Source organism: Triticum urartu, chromosome 7 (assembly GCF_003073215.2).
Source record: "Triticum urartu cultivar G1812 chromosome 7, Tu2.1, whole genome shotgun sequence".
Lineage (NCBI taxonomy): Eukaryota > Viridiplantae > Streptophyta > Magnoliopsida > Poales > Poaceae > Triticum > Triticum urartu.
The window spans coordinates 10,197,542-10,220,989 of NC_053028.1; the positions used below are offsets into that span (position 1 = coordinate 10,197,542).

Genomic DNA, 23,448 nt, shown 5'->3' on the forward strand with positions numbered 1-23,448 from the left:
GTGTGTCCGAACATCATAACTGCACCCTATTTGATGTGGTGCATACCATGATGTCTCTTATCGAATTACCACTATCATTTATGGGTTAGGCATTAGAGACACACTACAGGAAACAGGTAATTTGCCGTCCGTGGATCACAGACGGCAAAGACGTAAATCCAGACGGCAAAGAGTTTGCTGTCAGTAAGTAGACGGCAGAGTCAGACGGCAAAGATTAATTGGCAAAGAATACTTTGCCGTTTGCTATTTTTTCTGGATGACGGCAAAGAATTTCCCGTCAGGAAATTGTGTTTGCCGTCAGTGATACAAACCAGACGGCAAAAAAAGCGACCTAACAGACCCGTGGCCTTGACGGACGGCGGTAGTGCTTTGCCGTCAGCCAGAATCCAGCTTTGCCGTCATTCGCAAACATCACAGACGGCAAAGAAATTTTTTTATTTAAAAAAATATATATCGTACAAACAAGTGGAGAGGCGACCAGGAACAAACGGACGAAGAACTCCATAGTATCCATCAACACTATTTATCTAAGAATCAAACAAGAACGAATGGATTTCACAAGAGAAAACAAAACTACTCGGTGAACAGATTACACTACGTTACAATACAGGAGTTGGATCTATACTCCCACCGGCCCACGCATCACTGGAGCAGCAGCTGCACCTCTCTCCCTTCTCCTTCCTTTCACCATGCATAGGAACACACCAACATCCGAGGAGCTCAAGCCGTCTGCCGCCGCGCCGGAGCTCGCCACTCTTGTCCGGGCGCTGGATCCACTTGACCCCGCCAACTCTGTGCGCCAAGCCCCGCCACCGGCAGAGGAGGCGGAGGCCCGCGGGTGTGAAGGCGGGGGCGAAGGAGAGGAGCGGAGGTGGAGGCGGGCGACTGCGGGTGCTCGGAGGGAGGCCGGCGGCGCGGGAAGCCGGGCGTCGCGGATGGGGAGGCGGGGCCGACCGGGCGGCGGCGGCGGCGAGGCAGGGCCAGGCGGCGCGGGGTCGCGGATGAGGAGGCTGGGCCGACCGGGCGGCGGTGGCGGCGAGGCAGGGCCAGGCGGCGCGGGGACGCGGATGGGGAGGCGGGGCCGACCGGGCGGCGGTGGCGGCGAGGCGGGGCCAGGCAGCGCGGGTGTCATGGATGAGGAGGCCGAGCCGACCGGGCGGTGGCGGCGCGGCAAGACTAGGCGGCGCGGGGACGCGAATTGGGAGGCGGCGACGAGGGAGGGCCAGGCAGCGCGGATGAGGAGGCCGGGCCGACCGGGCGGCGGCGGCGAGGCAGGACCAGGCGGCGCGGGGACGTGGATGGGGAGGCGGGGGCGACCGAGCGGCGGCGGTGATGCAGTGCCGATAGCAGAGAAGAGGAGATCGAGGGGGAGAGATGGTGTCGGAGTGGGAGAGTGGTTGGTTCGATGGGTGGGTTGGTGGGGACGTGGGAATAAGGTACTGTTGTGGGTTGGGTGGGTGGGGTCGGGCGTGGTGGACGGAAAGAGAGGCACCGCACCGCGGATCGTGCCATGTCATCGATCCGTGGCATGGATCCGCGAGGTGTGCTTCTTTGCTTTGCCGTCTGCGAAAAAAACTACATACGGCAAAGATCTTCGCCGTCTGTGATTTATACTACAGACGGCAAAATATGCTCTTTGCCGTCTGCGTTTACGGCAAAAGGCATATTTTGCCGTCTGTAGTAAAAACCGCAGACGGCGAAGATCTTTGCCGTCTGTAGTTCGCTTTGCAGATGGCAAAGTGAGCTTTTTGCCGTCTATTTATTTTTTCGCAGACGGCAAAGTATATTTTGCCGTTAGTTTTTCTTTGTCGCCTGTTGATGACAGCAAACCCTTTCTTTGCCGTCTGCCCCGACAAAATGCTGACGGCAAAGACAATACTGATGGCAAATCTCCAGTTTCCTGTAGTGACAACCGCATTCACTTTAAATAGGGCACCACACAAATCCGTTGAGACGACACCGTATGAACTATGGTTTAGAGAAACCTAAGCTGTTGTTTCTTAAAAGTTTGGGGCCATGATGCTTATGTGGAAAAGTTTCAGGCTGATGAGCTCGAACCCAAAAAGCGGATAAATGCATCTTCATAGGACACCCAAAACAGTTGGGTATACCTCCTGTCTCAGATCCGAAAGCAATAGGATTGTTTCTGAAATCGGGTCCTTTCTCGAGAAAAAGGTTTCTCCCGAAAGAATTGAGTGGGAGGATGGTGGAGACTTGATGAGGCTATAAAACCATCACTTCAACTAGTGTGTAGCAGGGCACAGGAAGTTGTTCCTGTGGCACCTACACCAATTGAAGTAGAAGCTTATGATAGTGATCATGAAACTTCGGATCAAGTCACTACCAAACCTCGTAGGACGACAAGGATGCGTACTACTTCAAAGTGGCACGTGATCCTGTCTTGGAAGTCATGTTGCTAGACAACAATGAACATACGAGCTATGGAGAAGCGATGGTGGGCCCGGATTCCGAAAAATGGCTCGAGGCCATAAAATCCGAGAGAGGATCCATGTATGAAAACGAAGTGTAGACTTTGGAAGAACTACTTGATAGTCGTAAGGCTGTTGGGTGCAGATGGATTTTAAAAGGAAGACAGACAATGATGGTAAGTGTCACCATTGAGAAAGCTCGACTTGTCGTTAAGATGTTTTCCAACAAGTTCAAGGAGTTGACTACAATGAGACTTTCTCACACGTAGCAATGCTAAAAGTCTGTTGGAATTATGTTAGCAGTTACTGCATTATTTATGAAATCTTGCAGATAGGATGTCAAAACATTGTTTCCTCGACGATTTTCTTGAGGAAAGGTTGTATGAGATACAACCAGAAGGTTTTGTCAATCCTGAAAAATGCTAACAAGTATGCAAAGCTCCAGCAATCCTTCTAAGGACTGGAGTAAGCATCTTGGAGTTGGAATGTACGCTTTGATGAGATGATCAAAGATTTTGGGTTTATACAAAGTTTATGAGAAACTTGTATTTCCAAAGAAGTGAGTGGGAGCACTATAGAATTTCTGATGAGTATATGTTGTTGACATATTGTTGATCAGAAATGATGTAGAATTTCTGGAAAGCATATAGGGTTATTTGAAAAGTGTTTTTCAATGGAAAACCTGGATTAAGCCACTTGAACATTGAGCATCAAGATCTATAAGGATTGATCAAAACGCTTAATGGTACTTTCAAATGAGCACATACCTTGACATGATCTTGAAGGTGTTCAAGATGGATCAGTCAAAGAAGGAGTTCTTGCCTGAGTTGTAAGGTATGAAGTTAAGACTTAAAGCTCGACCACGGCAGAATAGAGAGAAAGGACAAAGGTCGTCTCCTATGCTTAGACATAGGCTCCATAGTATGCTATGCTGTGTACCGCACCTGATGTGTGCCTTGCCACATGTCTGGCAAGATGGTACAAAGGTGATCAAGGAGTGGATCACCAGACAGCGGTCAAAATTGTCCTTGGAGAAAATAAGGACGTGTTTCTCGATTATGGAGGTGATAAAGAGTTTGGCGTAAAGGGTTACGTCGATGCAAGCCTTAACACCTATCCGAATGACTCTGAGTAGCAAACCGGATACGTTTAGTGGAGCAACCATTTGGAATAGCTCCAAGTGGAACGTGGTAGCAGCATCTACGATATGACATAAAGTTTTGCAAAATACATAGGGATCTGAATGTTGCAGACCCATTGACTACAACCTCTCTCACAAGCATAAACATGATCAAACCCAGAACTCATTGAGTGTTGATCACATAGTGATGTGAACTAGATTATTGACTCTAGTAAACTCTTTGGATGTTAGTCACATGGCGATGTGACCTGTGATCACATGGCGATGTGAACTAGATTATTGACTCTAGTGCAAGTGGGAGAGTGTTGGAAATATGCCCCAGAGGCAATAATAAACTGGTTATCATTATATTTCCTTGTTCATGATAATCGTTTATTATCCATGCTAGAATTGTATTGATAGGAAACTTAGATACTTTGTGGATACATAGACAACACCATGTCCCTAGTAATCCTCTAGTTGACTAGCTCGTTGATCAATAGATGGTTACAGTTTCCTGACCATGGACATTGGATGTCGTTGATAACGGTATCACATCATTAGGAGAATGATGTGATGGACAAGACCCAATCCTAAGCCTAGCACAAGATCGTATAGTTCGTATGCTAAAGCTTTTCTAATGTCAAGTATCATTTCCTTAGACCATGAGATTGTGCAACTCCCGGATACCGTAGGAATGCTTTGGGTGTGCCAAACATCACAACGTAACTGGGTGGCTATAAAGGTGCGCTACGGGTATCTCCGAAAGTGTCTGTTTGGTTGGCACGAATTGAGACTAGGATTTGTCACTCCGTGTGATGGAGAGGTATCTCTGGGCCCACTCGGTAGGACATCATCATAATGTGCACAATGTGACCAAGGAGTTGATCACGGGATGATGTGTTATGGAACGAGTAAAGAGACTTGCTGGTAACGAGATTGAACAAGGTATCGGGATACCGACGATCGAATCTCGGGCAAGTAGAATACCGCTAGACAAAGGAAATTGTATACGGGATTGATCAAATCCTCGACATCGTGGTTCATCCGATGAGATCATTGTGGAACATGTGGGAACCAACATGGGTATCCAGATCCCGCTGTTGGTTATTGACCGGAGAACGTCTCGGTCATGTCTGCATGGTTCCCGAACCCGTAGGGTCTACACACTTAAGGTTCGATGCGCTAGGGTTATAAAGGAAGTTTGTATGTGGTTACCGAATGTTGTTCGGAGTCCCGGATGAGATCCCGGATGTCACGAGGAGTTCCGGAATGGTCCGGAGGTAAATAATTATATATGGGAAGTCCTGTTTTGGTCACCGGAAAAGTTTCGGGTTTTATCGGTAATGTACCGGGACCACCGGGAGGGTCCCGGTGGTCCACCAAGTGGGGCCACTAGCCCCGGAGGGCTGCATGGGCCAAGTGTGGGAGGGGACCAGCCCCAGGTGGGCTGGTGCGCCCCCCCACAAGGGCCCAAGGCGCCTAGGGTTTGGGGAGGGGCGCCTCCACCTAGCTTGGGGGGGGGGCAAGTTTCCCCCTCTCCCCTCCCTTGGCCGGCACCCTAGATGGGTTTGGGGCTGCCGCACCCTTTGGGGTGGAAAACCTAAAGGGGTGCACCCCCCTCCCTCTCCCCTATATATACTTGAGGACTTTGGGGCTGCCAACACATGAGTTTTGACCTCTCTATGGCGCAGCCCTGCCTCTCTCCCTCCTCCTCTCCCGCGGTGCTTGGCGAAGCCCTGCAGGATTGCCACGCTCCTCCACCACCACCACGCCATCGTGCTGCTGCTGGACGGAGTCTTCCTCAACCTCTCCCTCTCCCCTTGCTGGATCAAGGCATGGGAGACGTCACCGGGCTGCACGTGTGTTGAACGCGGAGGTGCCGTCCGTTCGGCACTAGGATCATCGGTGATTTGGATCACGACGAGTACGACTCCATCAACCCTGTTCACTTGAACGCTTCCGCTTAGCGATCTACAAGGGTATGTAGATGCACTCTCCTTCCCCTCGTTGCTGGATTACTCCATATATTGATCTTGGTGATGCGTAGAAAATGTTGAATTTCTGCTACGTTCCCCAACACTCGACTCCTTCATTTGTCGTGCTCGATGTGCCTTCTTGATTTGGCGCTCATAGTCTGAGTCAACAGGCTTGGGAGCTGGTTTTCTTGCCATATGAATAAAGTGGTCAACGACTTTCTCAAGCACTTTCTCCTTTGGCGGCGGTGGCGGTTTCGGTCCAAAATGGGCGTCCACTTGGGCCTTCACTATGGTTGTGTTTTGCTCCTCGGTCATGTCACAAGGCATCTGAGGAAGAGGAGCGAGGCTTGGACCATATTGAAATCGCTTGCCTCCGCATGTACCTCCTGTACTACCTCGACTTGTACCGCTATGCACCATAGCTGCGGCATCTCTCTTCCGCGATTGCTGAGGCGGCGGAGACGGCAGACGTGGCTGAGCTGGAGCAGGAGGAGTGGCCTGACGCTGTGCCAGACTTGAAGCAGGAGGAGTGGCCTGACGCTGTGCCGGACTTGGAGGAGGAGTGGCCTGATGCGTTGGTGGACTTGGAGGAGTGGGAGTCTGCTGACGCGTGTTGGGGATCGTTGCAGAAATTAAAAAATTTCTACGCATCACCAAGATCAATCTATGGAGTTTACTAGCAACGAGAGGGGAGTGCATCTTCATACCTTTGAAGATCGCGATGCGGAAGCATTGCAAGAACGCGATCGGTGGAGTCGTACACGAAGCGATTCAGATCGCGACTGAATCCGGTCTAAGCACAGAACACCGGTGCCTCCGTGTTCAACACACATGCAGCCCGGTGACGTCTCCTGCACCTTGATCCAACAAGGGAGAGTGAAAGATTGGGGAAGACTCCGTCCAGCAGCAGCACGACGGCGTGGTGGTGGTGGAGGAGCGTGGTGCTCCAGCAGGGCCGGCTTCGCCAAGCACTGCGAGAGACGAGGAGGGAGAGGGGTAGGGCTGCGCCAAGAGAGAGGGAGACTCGTGTCTCTGGCAGCGCCAAAACCCCCACAATATTTAGGGGAAGGGGAGGGGGGCCGGCCCGGGGCGGCGGCCCCTCGGGGGGGGGGGGGCAGCGGTCCCCTTAGGGTTTCCAACTAGAGGGGCGCGCGCCCCCGGGGGGCAGCACCCCCCTAGGGTTTCCAACCCTAGGCGCCTTGGGCCCTTGGGGGGGGGGGCACCAGCCCACTAAGGGGCTGGTTCCCACCCAACTACAGCCAATTAGGTCCTTCGGGGCAGGTGGACCCTCCCGGTGGACCCCGAAACCTTTCCGGTGACTAAAACTGGACTTCCCATATATAAATCTTCAGTTCCGGACCATTCCGGAAATCCTCGTGAGTCCGGGATCGCATCCGAGACTATGAACAACATTTGGTAAATACGTACATCTATTCCCTATAACCCTAGCATCATCGAACCTTAAGTGTGTAGACCCTACGGGTTCGGGAACTATGCAGACATGACCGAGACCTCTATCCGGCCATTAACCAACAATGGGATCTAGATACCCATGTTGGCTCCCACATGTTCCACGATGATCTCATCGGATGAACCACGATGTCAAGGATTCAATCAATCCCGTATACGATTCCCTTTGTCTACCGATATAGCACTTGCCCGAGATTCAATCGTCGGATACCGATACCTTGTTCAATCTCGTTACGACAAGTCTCTTTACTCGTTCCGTAACACATCATCCCGTGACCAACCCCTTAGTCACATTGAGCTCATTACGATGATGTCTTACCGAGTGGGCCCAGAGATACCTCTCCTTCATACGGAGTGACAAATCCCAGTCTCGATTCGTGCCAACCCAACAGATACTTTCGGGGATACCCGTAGTGTACCTTTATAGCCACCTAGTTACATTGTGACGTTTGGCACACCCAAAGTACCCTTACGGTATTCAGGAGTTGCACAATCTCATGGTCTAAGGAAAAGATGCTTGACATTAGAAAAGCTTTAGCAGACGAACTACACGATCTTGTGCTATGCTTAGGATTGGGTCTTGTCTATCACATCATTATCCTAATGATGTGATCCCGTTATCAATGACATCCTATGTCCATGGTTAGGAAACTGTAACCATCTATTGATCAACGAGCTAGTCAACTAGAGACTCACTAGGGACATGTTGTGGTCTATGTATTCACACATGCATTATGATTTCCGGATAACACAATTATAGCATGAACAATAGACAATTATCATGAACAAGGAAATATAATAATAACCATTTTATTATTGCCTCTAGGGCATATTTCCAACAGTCTCCCACTTGCACTAGAGTCAATAACCTAGTTACATTGTGATGAATCGAACACCCATAGAGTTCTGGTGTTGATCATGCTTTGCACGTGGAAGAGGTTTAGTCAACGGGTCTGCGACATTCTGGTCCGTATGCACTTTACAAATCTCTATGTCTCCATCTTGAAAATTTTCACGAATGGATTTGAAGCGACGCTTGATATGCCTTGTCTTCTTGTGAAACCTGGGCTCCTTGCAAGGGCAATAGCTCCAGCGTTGTCACAGAAGAGAGTCATCGGGCCCGACGCATTGGGAATAACTCCTAGGTCGGTAATGAAATCCTTCATCCAAATTGCTTCATGTGCTGCCTCCGAGGTTGCCATGTACTCCGCTTCACATATAGATCCCGCCACGACGCTTTGCTTGCGACTGCACCAGCTGACTGCCCCACCATTCAAAATATACACGTATCCGGTTTGTGACTTGGAGTCATCCACATCTGTGTCAAAGCTAGCATCAACGTAACCCTTTACAAGGAGCTCTTCGTCACCTCCATAAACGAGAAACATATCCTTAGTCCTTTTCAGGTACTTCAGGATATTCTTGACCGCTGTCCAGTGTTCCATGCCGGGATTACTTTGGTACCTTCCTACCAAACTTACGGCAAGGTTTACGTCAGGTCTGGTACACAGCATGGTGTACATAATAGACCCTTTGGCCGAGGCATAGGGGATGACACTCATCTTTTCTCTATCTTCTGCCGTGCTAGGGCATTGAGCCGCGCTCAATCTAACACCTTGCAATAAAGGCAAGAACCCCTTCTTTGACTGATCCATATTGAACTTCTTCAATATCTTGTCAAGGTATGTGCTTTGTGTAAGACCAATGAGGCGTCCCGATCTATCTCTATAGATCTTGATGCCTAATATATAAGCAGCTTCTCCAACGTCCTTCATTGAAAAACACTTATTCAAGTAGGCTTTTATGCTTTCCAAGAGTTCTATATTATTTCCCATTAATAGTATGTCGTCCACATACAATATGCGAAATGCTACAGAGCTCCCACTCACTTTCTTGTAAACACAGGCTTCTCCATAAATCTGCGTAAACCCAAACGCTTTGATCATCTCATCAAAATGAATGTTTCAGCTCCGAGATGCTTGCACCAGCCCATAGATCGAGCGTTGGAGCTTGCATACCTTGTCAGCATTCTTAGGATCGACAAAACCTTCCGGCTGCATCATATACAATTCTTCCTTAAGGAAACCATTAAGGAATGCCGTTTTGACGTCCATTTGCCATATCTCATAATCATAGAATGCGGCAATTGCTAACATGATTTGGACAGACTTCAGCTTCGCTATGGGTGAGAAGGTCTCATCGTAGTCAGCCCCTTGAACTTGTCGATAACCCTTAGCGACAAGTCGAGCTTTATAGATGGTCACATTGCCATCCGCGTCCGTCTTCTTCTTAAAAATCCATTTATTTTCTATGGCTCGCCGATCATCGGGAAAGCCCATCAAAGTCCATACTTTGTTTTCATACATGGATCCTATCTCGGATTTCATGGCTTCAAGCCATTTGTCGGAATCTGGGCCCGCCATCGCTTCTTCATAGTTCGAAGGTTCACCATTGTCTAACAACATGATTTCCAGAACAGGGTTGTCGTACCATTCCGGTGCGGAACGTGTCCTTGTGGACCTACGAAGTTCAGTAGCAACTTGATCTGAAGTTTCATGATCATCATCATTAACTTCCTCTCTAGTCGGTGCAGGCACCACATAAACATTTTCTTGAGATGCGCTACTCTCCGGTTCTAGAGGCAATACTTCATCAAGTTCTACTTTCCTCCCACTTACTTATTTCGAGAGAAACTCTTTCTCTAGAAAGGATCCATTCTTGGAAACAAAGATCTTGCCTTCGGATCTGAGGTAGAAGGTATACCCAATAGTTTCCTTATGGTATCCTATGAAGACGCATTTTTCTAACTTGGGTTCGAGCTTTTCAGGTTGAAGTTTCTTGACATAAGCATCGCATCCCCAAACTTTCAGAAACGATAGCTTAGGTTTCTTCCCAAACCATAATTCATACGGTGTCGTCTCAACGGATTTTGACGGAGCCCTATTTAAGGTGAATGCGACAGTCTCTATAGTGTAACCCCAAAATGATAGGGGTAGGTCGGTAAGAGACATCATGGATCGCACCATATCCAATAGAGTGCGATTTCGACGTTCGGACACACCATTACGCTGAGGTGTTCCAGGCGACGTGAGTTGTGAAACAATTCCACATTTCCTTAAGTGCGTGCCAAATTCGTGACTCAAATATTCTCCCCCACGATTTGATCGTAAGAACTTGATTTTCCTGTCACGTTGATTCTCAACCTCACTCTAAAATTCCTTGAACTTTTCAAAGGTCTCAGACTTGTGTTTCATTAAGTAGATGTACCCATATCTACTTATGTAATCCGTGAGGGTGAGAACATAGCGATAACCACCACGAGCCTCAACACTCATTGGACCGCACACATCAGTATGTATGATTTCCAATAAGTTGGTTGATCGCTCCATTGTTCCGGAGAACGGAGTCTTGGTCATTTTTCCCATGAGGCATGGTTCGCATGTGTCAAATGATTCATAATCAAGAGACTCCAAAAGTCCATCTGCATGGAGTTTCTTCATGCGTTTGACACCAATGTGACCAAGGCGGCAGTGCCACAAGTATGTGGGACTATCATTATCAACCTTACATCTTTTGGCATTCACACTATGAATATGTGTAACATCACGTTTGAGATTAAACTAAAATAAACCATTGACCAGCGGGGCATGGCCATAAAACATATCTCTCATATAATTGGAACAACCATTATTCTCGGATTTAAATGAGTAGCCATCTCGCATTAAACGAGATCCAGATACAATGTTCATGCTCAAAGCTGGTACTAAATAACAATTATTGAGGTTTAAAACTAATCCCGTAGGTAAATGTAGAGGTAGCGCACCGACGGCGATCACATCGACCTTGGAACCATTCCCGACGCGCATCGTCACCTCGTCCTTCGCCAGTCTCCGCTTATTCCGCAGCTCCTGTTTTGAGTTACAAATATGAGAAACCGCACCGGTATCAAATACCTAGGATCTACTACGAGCGCTGGTTAGGTACACATCAATAACGTGTATATCACATATACCTTTGGTATTGCCGGCCTTCTTATCCGCTAAGTACATGGGGCAGTTCCGCTTCCAGTGACCGTTTCCCTTGCAATAAAAGCACTCAGTCTCAGGCTTGGGTCCATGCTTTGGCTACTTCCCGGCAACTGGCTTACCGGGCACGGCAACTCCCTTGCCGTCCTTCTTGAAGTTCTTCTTAACCTTGCCTTTCTTGAACTTAGTGGTTTTATTCACCATCAACACTTGATGTTCCTTTTTGATCTCCACCTCCGCTGATTTCAGCATTGAATATCCCTCAGGAATGGTCTTTTCCATCCCCTGCATATTGAAGTTCATCACAAAGCTCTTGTAGCTAGGTGGGAGCGACTGAAGGATTTTCTCAACGACCGCATCATCCGAGAGATTAACTCCCAGCTGAGATAAGCGGTTGTGCAACCCAGACATTTTGAGTATGTGCTCGCTGACAGAACTATTCTCCTCCATCTTACAACTGTAGACCTTGTTGGAGACTTCATATCTCTCGACCTAGGCATGAGCTTGGAAAACCATTTTCAGCTCTTGGAAGATCTCATATGATCTGTGCTGCTCAAAACGCTTTTGGAGCTCCGGTTCTAAGCTGTAAAGCATGCCACACTGAACCAGGGAGTAATCATCACTACGCGACTGCCAGGCGTTCATAACGTCTTGAGTTGCTGGGAAAACAGGTGCATCACCTAGCGGTGCTTCAAGGACATATGCTTTCTTGGAAGCTATGAGGATAATCCTCAGGTTACGGACCCAGTCCGTGTAGTTGCTACCATCGTCTTTCAGCTTGGCTTTCTCTAGGAATGCGTTGAAGTTGAGGGCAACATTAGCGTGGGCCATTTGATCTAGAAGACATATTGCAAAGTTTTAGACTATGTTCATGATAATTAAGTTCATCTAATCAAATTATTTAATGAACTCCCACTCAGATAGACATCCCTTTAGTCATCTAAGTGATACATGATCCGAGTCAACTAGGCCGTGTCCGATCATCACGTGAGACGGACTAGTCATCATCGGTGAACATCTTCATGTTGATCGTATCTTCTATACGACTCATGTTCGACCTTTTGGTCTTCCATGTTCCGAGGCCATGTCTGTACATGATAGGCTCATCAATTCAACCTAAGTGTATTGCGTGTGTACATCTAGCTTACACCCGTTGTATGCGAACGTTAGAACCTATCACACCCGATCATCACGTGGTGCTTCAGAACAACGGACCTTAGCAACAGTGCACAGTTAGGGGGAACACAATGTAGGAGATATGCCCTAGAGGCAATAATAAATGATATTATTTATCTCCGAGTTCATAATTATGTTTATGTTCCATGCTATAACTGCAATGATTCTCGAGTCTGCAATATCCACGAGGCTCGGAGGAAGACTCATATGCATGTGTGGAATAATAAATGGTAAGAAGTATTCCTACTCTGCCTCTAAGACTAGCTCAAGTGTTGCATGATGGTTATGTTTTCCTGATCATGGGCATGTCTATGCCAGCAATTTTGAGGGCACAATGTTAAGAGAACATTTGTGTTGAATCGACCCGGATTGATGTTATGCTAAGAGATTCATTCGTCACAAGTTAATGGTGCATATCACAGAGATGGTTAACGTTTGCATGATTCCTTAGACCATGAGAGTATCGAGTTTCTTCGTGCTTGCTTCATGAACTTTGGGGTTTGTTAAACATCATCCGTAAATGGCGGCTTACGGGTTCATGGAAAAGTGTGTCAAGTAACTTGATAGCTCAAGATTGGGATTTGCTCCTCTGACAATGGAGAGATATTCTCGGGCCCTCTCGGTATTACGGTATCCATCATCGTCTGGCCAGACACAGTGTGATTTGATCACTGGGATGCCGGAACACGAAAACAAGAAAAGAGAACAAAACTGGTAACGAGGTAACTTGCATGGTGGACAAATGGTTCGTCCACGGGGATGCAACAAATCTCACCTCGGGTGTTTGTGACCAATCGCGAAGCAACAGGAATAGCTCACTGCAACTAGAGGTTCACTCGAATATTTATTCGTGTGGGTATAGGGGTCAATATGGGTGTCCACGGCTCCGATGTTGATCATTGATCGGAAGGGGTTCCGGGTCATGTCTATACTTCACTGAACCTATAGGGTCACACGCTTAAGGGTCATCTATCTGCTGAATACTACACAAGGAGTCTGAGAGAATCACCGAAAGTTTGGACCGGAGAGTTCGACCGGGAAACGTGTTGGATATGCCCTAGAGCTAATAAACAGCTTTAGATTTCCTTGTTCTGTAACTGTCTATGTTCTGCGTATTTTATTGTCCGGATCGTATCATGTGCACATCGCCACAGTGTCCTGTGAGCTCTAGTTGATAGTCTTGATCAAAGGTCGTGGTTTCCTGGCTCTGCCAGGGGTGTCATTGTACGGGGGGTCATCATTGGGAATGATTGATGGACTGACCCTGCTGCTTATCGCGGTAGTCGTTTTGCTGAGCTTTTGCATTTCAGTATCATTTCTTGACCAGGGTGTGACTCCGGGATATCTTTGCGTGTTTGGGTGTGCCAAATTCAACTATGGGTGGCTCTCAGGTACACTCGGTATCTCCGAAATGTTGTTGGGTTGGCCCGACGGACTGGGATTTGTACTCCGTATGCGAGGTATCTCTTGGCCCCTCGGTAAATCTGTCGATGGGTCAATGTGCAGGTTGGTCCGGGATCATGTTCCGTTCGAGTAGTGACTTGCAGTACGATTGAAAAGGTTTGGGTACGACGATCGGCTCGGGCACGTACGTACCATTGACAAAGAATTGATACGGGTTATTAGTCCCTCGACTCGTGGTTCATCATGGAATCTCGAGGGCGTTGTGGGGGCACGGGTATCGTCCCGTTTTGGTTATTTGCGGCGGCGTTCGGTCATGTCTGTGTTCCGAACCGTAGGGTACCCACTTAAGGTTCGTGCTGGTTGTAGGATTGAGTATGCAGTTCGAAGTTGTTCGGAGTCCGGTGAGTCCCGGCATCGGAGCTTGATGTCCGGAGTAAGTTTTATACTGGGAGTGCAGTTTCGGCATCGGAGGATCGGGGGTCCGCTTGTGTACGGACACCAGATGGGTCCGGGGTCTCGGGTGGGCACCTCCGAGGGCCATGGCTGAGTGGGAGGGGGACCAAGCCATAGTGGCTGTGCGCCCCCCTTGGCACCCTGGCCTGTTGAAACCCCTGGGTGGGGGGGGCGCCATTGCCTTTGGGGTCTCCCCCTGCCGCGCCCCCCTTGGCGAATTGTCTAGGGCCGGCAGCCCCCAGGCCTCTTATAGGGGGGGGGGGGCGGCGCGCTACAGCTTGGGCTCCCTCTTCTGCTGCCCTTCCCTTCGCGCGCGCTCGGCGAGCCGTGCTTGCGGTGCACTGCTCACACGAACCTTGCTTGTGGATTTCATCACTCTCCTTCCCTTTGCTGGTCCACGAGGAGGACGTCTCCGCTCGTTTACGGTTGTTGCGGGAGGTGCTGTCGTTCGGGGCTTTGTCTCGGTTTTGGATCGGGAGTCCGCTCCTATCATTTCTGTGAACGCTTTCCGCTCAGCGATACAAGTCTGTGAGCTCCATCATCGTTGTGCTGGACTCTAGGGTCTTGTAATAGGATTTTTTTCGGTGCGCGTTCCCCACAGTGCATCTAGCTAGTTATGGATTCTCTTGCACGAGTAGCAACATGTTGTGTTTGATGTTTGTCAACTTTTGCGTATTGTCTTACTTTTGCTCCGCTGTATTTGGGTTGCCGCGGCCGGAAACTTCCGTCCGCTTTCGGGGCGGTTCCCACTCTGCCTGTGATTAAGGTGGCGGGGTGTTGTCTCTCCACTTAGTTGGGTGGTTCGACCCGAGGGTCTCATGAGGTAAATAGGAATTTGACAATCACGTTGTGGCTTTTACGTAGGTAAGAAAACATTCTTGCTAGAACCCTATTGCAGCCACGTAAAAACTTGCAACAACAATTAGAGGACGTCTAACTTGTTTTTGCAGCAAGTGCTTTGTGATATGATATGGACAAAGTTGTGATGAATGATGAATGATATATATGTGATGTATGAGATCATGTTCATGTAATAGGAATCACGACTTGCATGTCGATGAGTATGACAACCGGCAGGAGCCATAGGAGTTGTCATTATTTTTGTATGACCTGCGTGTCATTGGAAACGCCATGTAAATTACTTTACTTTATTGCTAAACGTGTTAGCCATAGTAGTAGAAGTAATAGTCGGCAAGCAACTTCATGGAGACACGATGATGGAGATCATGATGATGGAGATCATGGTGTCATGCCGGTGACAAGATGATCATGGAGCCCCAAGATGGAGATCAAAGGAGCTATATGATATTGGCCATATCATGTCACTATTATTATTTGATTGCATGTGATGTTTATCATGTTTTTGCATCTTGTTTACTTAGAACGACGGTAGTAAATAATATGATCCCTCATAATAATTTCAAGAAAGTGTTCCCCCTAACTATCCACCGTTGCGACAGTTTGTTGTTTCGAAGCACCACGTGATGATCGGGTGTGATAGATTCCAACGTTCAAATACAACGGGTGTAAGACAGATTTACACATGCAAACACTTAGGTTGACTTGACGAGCCTAGCATGTACAGACATGGCCTCGGAACACAAGAGACCGAAAGGTCGAACATGAGTCGTATGAAAGATACGATCAACATGGAGATGTTCACTGATGATGACTAGTCCGTCTCACGTGATGATCGGACACGGCCTAGTCGAGTCGGATCATGTTTCACTTAGATGACTAGAGGGATGTCTAATCTGAGTGGGAGTTCATTAATAATTTGATTAGATGAACTTAATTATCATGAACTTAGTCTAAAATCTTTATAATCTGTCTTGTAGATCAAATGGCCCACGCTAATGTTGGCCTCAACTTCAACGCGTTCCTAGAGAAAACCAAGCTGAAAGATGATGGCAGCAACTATACGGACTGGGTCCGGAACCTGAGGATCATCCTCATAGCTGCCAAGAAAGATTATGTCCTAGAAGCACCGCATGGTGAAGCACCATTCCCAGCAAACCAAGACGTTATGATCGCCTATTAGTCACGTGCTGATGATTACTCCCTCGTTCAGTGCGGCATGCTTTACAGCTTAGAACCGGGGCTCCAAAAGCGTTTTGAGCAACACGGAGCATATGAGATGTTCGAGGAGCTGAAAATGGTTTTCCAAGCTCATGCCCAGGTCGAGAGATATGAAGTCTCCGACAAGTTCTTTAGTTGTAAGATGGAGGAAAATAGCTCTGTCAGTGAACACATACTCAAGATGTCTGGGTTGCACAACCGCTTGACTCAGCTGGGAGTTAATCTCTCGGATGACGCGGTCATTGACAGAATCCTTCAGTCGCTTCCACCAAGCTACAAGAGCTTTGTGATGAACTTCAATATGCAGGTGATGGAAAAGACCATTCCCGAGGTATATTCAATGCTGAAATCAGCGGAGGTGGAGATCAAAAAGGAACATCAAGTGTTGATGGTCAATAAAACCACCAAGTTCAAGAAAGGCAAGGGCAAGAAGAACTTCAAGAAAGACAGCAAGGATGTTGCCGCGCCCGGTAAGCAAGTTGCCGGAAAGAAGTCAAAGTATGGACCCAAGCCTGAGACTGAGTGCTTTTATTGCAAAGGGAAGGGTCACTGGAAGCGGAACTGCCCCAAATACTTAGCGGACAAGAAGGCCGGGAACACTAAAGGTATATGTGATATACATGTATTTGATGTGTACCTTACCAGTGCTCGTAGTAGCTCCTGGGTATTTGATACCGGTGCTGTTGCTCATATTTGTAACTCAAAGCAGGAGCTGCAGAATAAGCGGAGACTAGCGAAGGACGAGGTGACGATGCGCGTCGGGAATGGTTCCAAGGTCGATGTGATCGCCGTCGGCACGCTACCTCTACATTTACCTACGGGATTAGTTTTGAACCTCAATAATTGTTATTTAGTGCCAAGTTTGAGCATGAACATTGTATCAGGATCTCGTTTAATTCGAGATGGCTACTCATTTAAATCCGAGAATAATGGTTGTTCTATTTATATGAGTGATATGTTTTATGGTCATGCTCCGATGGTCAATGGTTTATTCTTAATGAATCTCATACGTGATGTTACACATATTAATAGTGTGAATACCAAAAGAATTAAAGTTGATAACGATAGTCCCACATACTTGTGGCACTGCCGCCTTGGTCACATTGGTGTCAAGCGCATGAAGAAGCTCCATGCTGATGGACTTTTAGAGTCTCTCGATTATGAATCATTTGACACATGCGAACCATGCCTCATGGGCAAAATGACCAAGACTCCGTTCTCCGGAACAATGGAGCGAGCAACCAACTTATTGGAAATCATACATACTGATGTGTGCGGTCCAATAAGTGTTGAGGCTCGCGGAGGATATCGTTATGTACTCACTCTCACTGATGACTTGAGTAGATATGGGTATGTCTACTTGATGAAACACAAGTCTGAGACCTTTGAAAAGTTCAAGGAATTTCAGAATGAGGTAGAGAATCAACGTGACCGAAAATAAAGTTCTTACGATCAGATCGTGGAGGAGAATATTTAAGTCACGAATTTGGCACACACTTAAGGAAATGTGGAATCGTTTCACAACTCACGCCGCCTGGAACACCTCAACGTAACGGTGTGTCCGAACGTCGTAATCGCACTCTATTGGATATGGTGCGATCTATGATGTCTCTTACTGATTTACCGCTATCATTTTGGGGATACACTCTAGAGACAGCCGCATTCACTTTAAATAGGGCACCGTCTAAATGCGTTGAGATGACACCGTATGAATTATGGTTTGGGAAGAAACCTAAGCTGTAGTTTCTAAAAGTTTGGGGATGCGATGCTTATGTCAAGAAACTTCAACCTGAAAAGCTCGAACCCAAGTCGGAAAAATGCGTCTTCATAGGATACCCTAAGGAAACCATTGGGTATACCTTCTACCTCAGATCCGAAGGCAAGATCTTTGTTGCCAGGAATGGATCCTTTCTAGAGAAAGAGTTTCTCTCGAAAGAAGTAAGTGGGAGGAAAGTGGAGCTTGATAAAGTAATGCCTCTTGAAACGGAGAGTGGCGCAGCTCAGGAAAATGTTCCTGTGGTGCCCGCACCGATTAGAGAGGAGGTTAATGATGATGATCAAGATACTTCGGATCAAGCTCCTACTGAACTTCGTAGGTCCACTAGGACACGTTCCACGCCAGAGTGGTACGGCAACCCTGTCCTGGAAATCATGTTGTTAGACAACGGTGAACCTTCGAATTATGAAGAAGCGATGGCGGGCCCAGATTCCAACAAATGGCTGGAAGCCATGAAATCCGAGATAGGATCCATGTATGAAAACAAAGTATGGACTTTGACAGACTTGCCCGATGATGAGTGAGCGATAGAAAATAAATGGATCTTTAAGAAGAAGACGGACGCGGATGGTAATGTTACCATCTATAAAGCTCGACTTGTCGCTAAGGGTTATCGGCAAGTTCAAGGGGTTGACTACGATGAGACTTTCTCTCCTGTAGCAAAGCTGAAGTCCGTCCGAATCATGTTAGCAATTGCCGCATACTATGATTATGAGGTTTTGTCGACCCTAAGAATGCTAACAAAGTATGCAAGCTCCAGCGATCCATTTACGGGCTGGTGCAAGCATCTCGGAGTTGGAACATTCGCTTTGATGAGATGATCAAGGCATTTGGGTTTGTGCAGACTTATGGAGAAGCCCGCGTTTACAAGAAAGTGAGTGGGAGCTCTGTAGCATTTCTCATATTATATGTCGATGACATACTTTTGATGGGAAATGATATAGAACTTTTGGACAGCATTAAGGCCTACTTGAATAAGAGTTTTTCAATGAAGGACCTTGGAGAAGCTGCTTATATATTGGGCATCAAGATCTATAGAGATAGATCAAGACGCCTCATAGGTCTTTCACAAAGCACATACCTTGAAAAGATATTTAAGAAGTTCAATATGGATCAGTCCAAGAAGGGGTTCTTGCCTGTGTTGCAAGGTGTGAAATTGAGCTCAGCTCAATGCCCGACCCCGGCAGAAGATATAGAAGAGATGAGTGCCATCCCCTATGCCTCAGCCATAGGGTCTATTATGTATGCCATGCTATGTACCAGACCTGATGTAAACCTTGACGTAAGTTTGGTAGGAAGGTACCAAAGTAATCCTGGCAAGGAACACTGGACAGCGGTCAAGAATATCCTGAAGTACCTGAAAAGGACTAAGGACATGTTTCTCATTTATGGAGGTGACGAAGAGCTCGACGTAAAGGGTTACGTCGATGCTAGCTTCGACACAGATCTGGATGACTCTAAGTCACAAACTGGATACGTGTATGTGTTGAATGGTGGAGCAGTAAGCTGGTGCAGTTGCAAGCAGAGCATCGTGGCGGGATCTACATGTGAAGCGGAGTACATGGCAGCCTCGGAGGCAGCGCATGAAGCAATTTGGGTGAAGGAGTTCATCACCGACCTAGGAGTCATACCCAATGCGTCGGGACCGATCAAACTCTTCTGTGACAACACTGGAGCTATTGCACTTGCCAAGGAGCCCAGGTTTCACAGGAAGACCAGGCATATCAAGCGTCGCTTCAACTCCATTCGTGAAAGTGTTCAAAATGGAGACATAGACTTTTGTAAAGTACATACGGACCTGAATGTGGAAGATCCGTTGACTAAACCTCTCCCTAGAGCAAAACATGATCAACACCAAAATTCCATGGGTGTTCGATTCATCACAATGTAACTAGATTATTGTCTCTAGTGCAAGTGGGAGACTGTTGGAAATATGCCCTAGAGGCAATAATAAAAGATTATTATATTTCCTTTCATGATAATTGTCTATTGTTCATGCTATAATTGTATTGTCCGGAAATCGTAATACATGTGTGAATACATAGACCACAATGTGTCCCTAGTGAGCCTCTAGTTGACTAGCTCGTTGATCAACAGATAGTCATGGTTTCCTGTCTATGGACATGGGGATGTCATTGATAACGGGGTCACATCATTAGGAGAATGATGTGATGGACAAGACCCAAACCTAAGCATAGCATATAGATCGTGTAGTTCGTTTGCTAGAGCTTTTGCAATGTCAAGTATCATTTCCTTAGACCATGAGGTTGTGCAACTCCCGGATACCGTATGAGTGCTTTGGGTGTGCCTAACGTCACAACGTAACTGGGTGGCCATAAAGGTACACTACGGGTATCTCCGAAAGTGTCTGTTGGGTTGGCACGAACCGAGACTGGGATTTGTCACTCCGTATGACGGAGAGGTATCTCTTGGGCCCACTCGGTAATGCATCATCATAATGAGCTCAATGTGACCAAGGGGTTGGTCACGGGATCATGCATTACGGTACGAGTAAAGTGACTTGCCGGTAACGAGATTGAACAAGGTATTGGGATACCGACGATCGAGTCTCGGGCAAGTAACATACCGATTGACAAAGGGAATTGAATACGGGATTGATTAAGTCCTCGACATCGTGGTTCATCCGATGAGATCATAGAGGAGCATGTGGGAGCTACCATGGGTATCCAGATCCCGCTGTTGGTTATTGACCGGAGAGGCATCTCGGTCATGTCTGCATGTCTCCCGAACCCGTAGGGTCTACACACTTAAGGTTCGGTGACGCTAGGGTTGTAGAGATATGAGTATGCAGTAATCCGAAAGTTGTTCGGAGTCCCGGATGAGATCCCGGACGTCGCGAGGAGTTCCGGAATGGTCCGGAGGTAAAGAATTATATATAGGAAGTGCAGTTTCGGCAATCGGGAGAGATTCCGGGGTCACCGGTATTGTACCGGGACCACCGGATGGGTCCTGGGGGTCCACCGGGTGGGGCCACCCATCCCGGAGGGCCCCATGGGCTGAAGTGGGAGGGGGAACCAGCCCATAGTGGGCTGGTGCGCCCCCTTGGCCCACCCCCTTGCGCCTAGGGTTGAAACCCTAGGGGGGGGGGGGGGGGGCGCCCACTTGCCTTGGGGGGTACTCCACCCCCCTGGCCGCCGCCCCCCTTGGGAGATTGGATCTCCATGGGCCGGTGCCCCCCCAGGGGCCTATATAAAGGGGGGGAGGGAGGGGCAGCCGCACCCTACAACCTTGGCGCCTCCCTCTCCCCTGCTACACCTCTCCCTCTCACGCAGACGCTCGGCGAAGCCCTGCTGCGGTGACAACTGCATCCACCACCACGCCGTCGTGCTGCTGGATCTTCATCAACCTCTCCTTCCCCCTTGCTGGATCAAGAAGGAGGAGACGTCATCCGCTCCGTACGTGTGTTGAACGCGGAGGTGCCGTCCGTTCGGCGCTTGGTCATCGGTGATTTGGATCACGGCGAGTACGACTCCATCATCCACGTTCTAGTGAACGCTTCCGCTCGTGATCTACAAAGGTATGTAGATGCATCCGATCACTCGTTGCTAGATGAACTCATACATGGATCTTGGTGAAACCGTAGGAATTTTTTTTCTGCAACGTTCCCCAACAAAAGGTTCCGCAGAGAGAGGTCATCGGATGAGTTTCGATGAAATTGAAAAGTTGTTTCAGGGGATACCATTAAGTCAAATTGGTTTCGACACATGCCTGATAATTCTTGGAGGGTGCCAGAATCATTCTCGAAGCTTTCTGGAATTTTCCGGGATAATAACCGGATATGCTCCGGAGCTGCCGGAACCACTTCAGATGCTTTTCGCAGATGAAAATCACTAAACCGGAATTGTTTCGGAACGCGTTGAAAATCATTTTGGTGGGTACTGGAAATGTTCTAAGCCCACATAAATATTTTCAGTTCAAACGGACGCCGAAAAATGTCGTCGTGAATAGTGAAAGTGCTTTTTGGGTTACTTTTTGGGAAGCCATTATTTTGGGCTTTGCCCCAAGATCTTTTGGGATGACATGGATGGATAGTAAGGTGGTGGAGCCACCCAAGAGGGCTGCCAATTTCGTTGGTGGCCTTGGGGGGGGGGCCATGTGGCTTCCTTCCACCATTTGGTGCTCCACTTGCCTCCCCATTTTGCCCTTATGTATGACATAAAGCATGGGCACTTCGGGTATTTGTGGAGGCACACTACCCCTTGGTTTTCCTATAAATAGGAGGTGAGGGGCTGCGCAAACCTTCATCCCTTCTCACATACAAGTGCCATGCAATGATCTGGCTTCTTCTCTCCCTCCCACGAAAAGAGTTTCGTAGAGCCGTAAGGCTGTCTGGGTTCCGGCAGGAACTAGTTCTGGATGACGAAGCCCTGCCGGATAGATGCGACGTATGTGTGCAACTCTGTAGAGAGATCATAGTTTTGGTCTTAGTTCATGAGTGCCTCACGAAGGGCTGTCCGTGTGACCGTCCGAGTTTTGAAGGTCCTCCAGAAGGGCTGTCCGAGTGACCGTTCGAGTTTCAAAGGTCCTCCCGAAGGGCTGTCCGTGACACCGTCTGGGGGGCTGTTCGACCGCCTCCCGGAGGGCTGTCTGAGGAGCAGATGAGGGTATACATCCTCGTGGTTGGGAGGTTGTAAATCCTAGCTGCGGGGATCTGCACCGCCGATCGTCATCGACTCTACTTCCCGCTGCGCTACGAGTCGGTAACGAAAAAGATCAAACCATGTATGCAGTCTCCATAGTGGTCCTGGGCTGGTGCGTAGGTCGGAAATTTTTGTTTTCTGCTGCGTTACCCATCAGTGGCATCATGAGCCGTGCTATGCATAGATGCAGGTTGCGATCTAGAATACATGGAGATGTATGGGTGTTGCACAATATAATTAGGTAGTAGATAAGATCTATTACTGAAAATTATTTGTGCGGGTAGCAGATGAAATCTATTATCCGATGTTCTTGTTGCTTCCCTGGAATTTGCATATTTCTGATCTTGATAACAGTATGATGGAGTTTCAATGTTCTGGCAATCCGCGATCCTGATTGATCAACGAAGTGCTAACAGTTCATTGAATTCCACCATAGTTAAAAAGAAAGATGAAATTTTGCAGACGAAAGGGCAATGCAGATATGATCTGCACGGGGGTCATGCATATGACGAAGTTCAGTATGGGGCTTGAGATTTTATTATCCCACGTTTCATACACCCCGCAAAAGTTAATCTAGTGACTTGAATTATCATGCTTGATGATGGACGTTGGTAGCTTCGGTTTGTTTCGAAACCTTAGAAGCCACGTAAGATAAACTTTTGCATGGACCGATTAGAGACGTCTAACTTGGTTTTGCAGGAGGGTTTGCATGTGCATATGATGTGGTATAGCAGTGCTCATAATAATTTGATTATGTATGAGATGACTATATAATGTAAACTGATTAACATGACCTGCGTGTCATGATTCGGCATGATGGCTGGAGCCATATGATTGCACTTTAAATGACCTACGTGTCAACCTTGTTGTAATGC

The 23,448-nt window shown here is 47.8% G+C and overlaps 1 pseudogene; it reads left to right on the forward strand.

Moving 5' to 3' along the window:
* The first annotated feature begins 689 nt into the window (after positions 1-689).
* The window catches only part of LOC125518090, a 78,197-nt pseudogene continuing 55,438 nt past the window's right edge, over positions 690-23,448 (forward strand).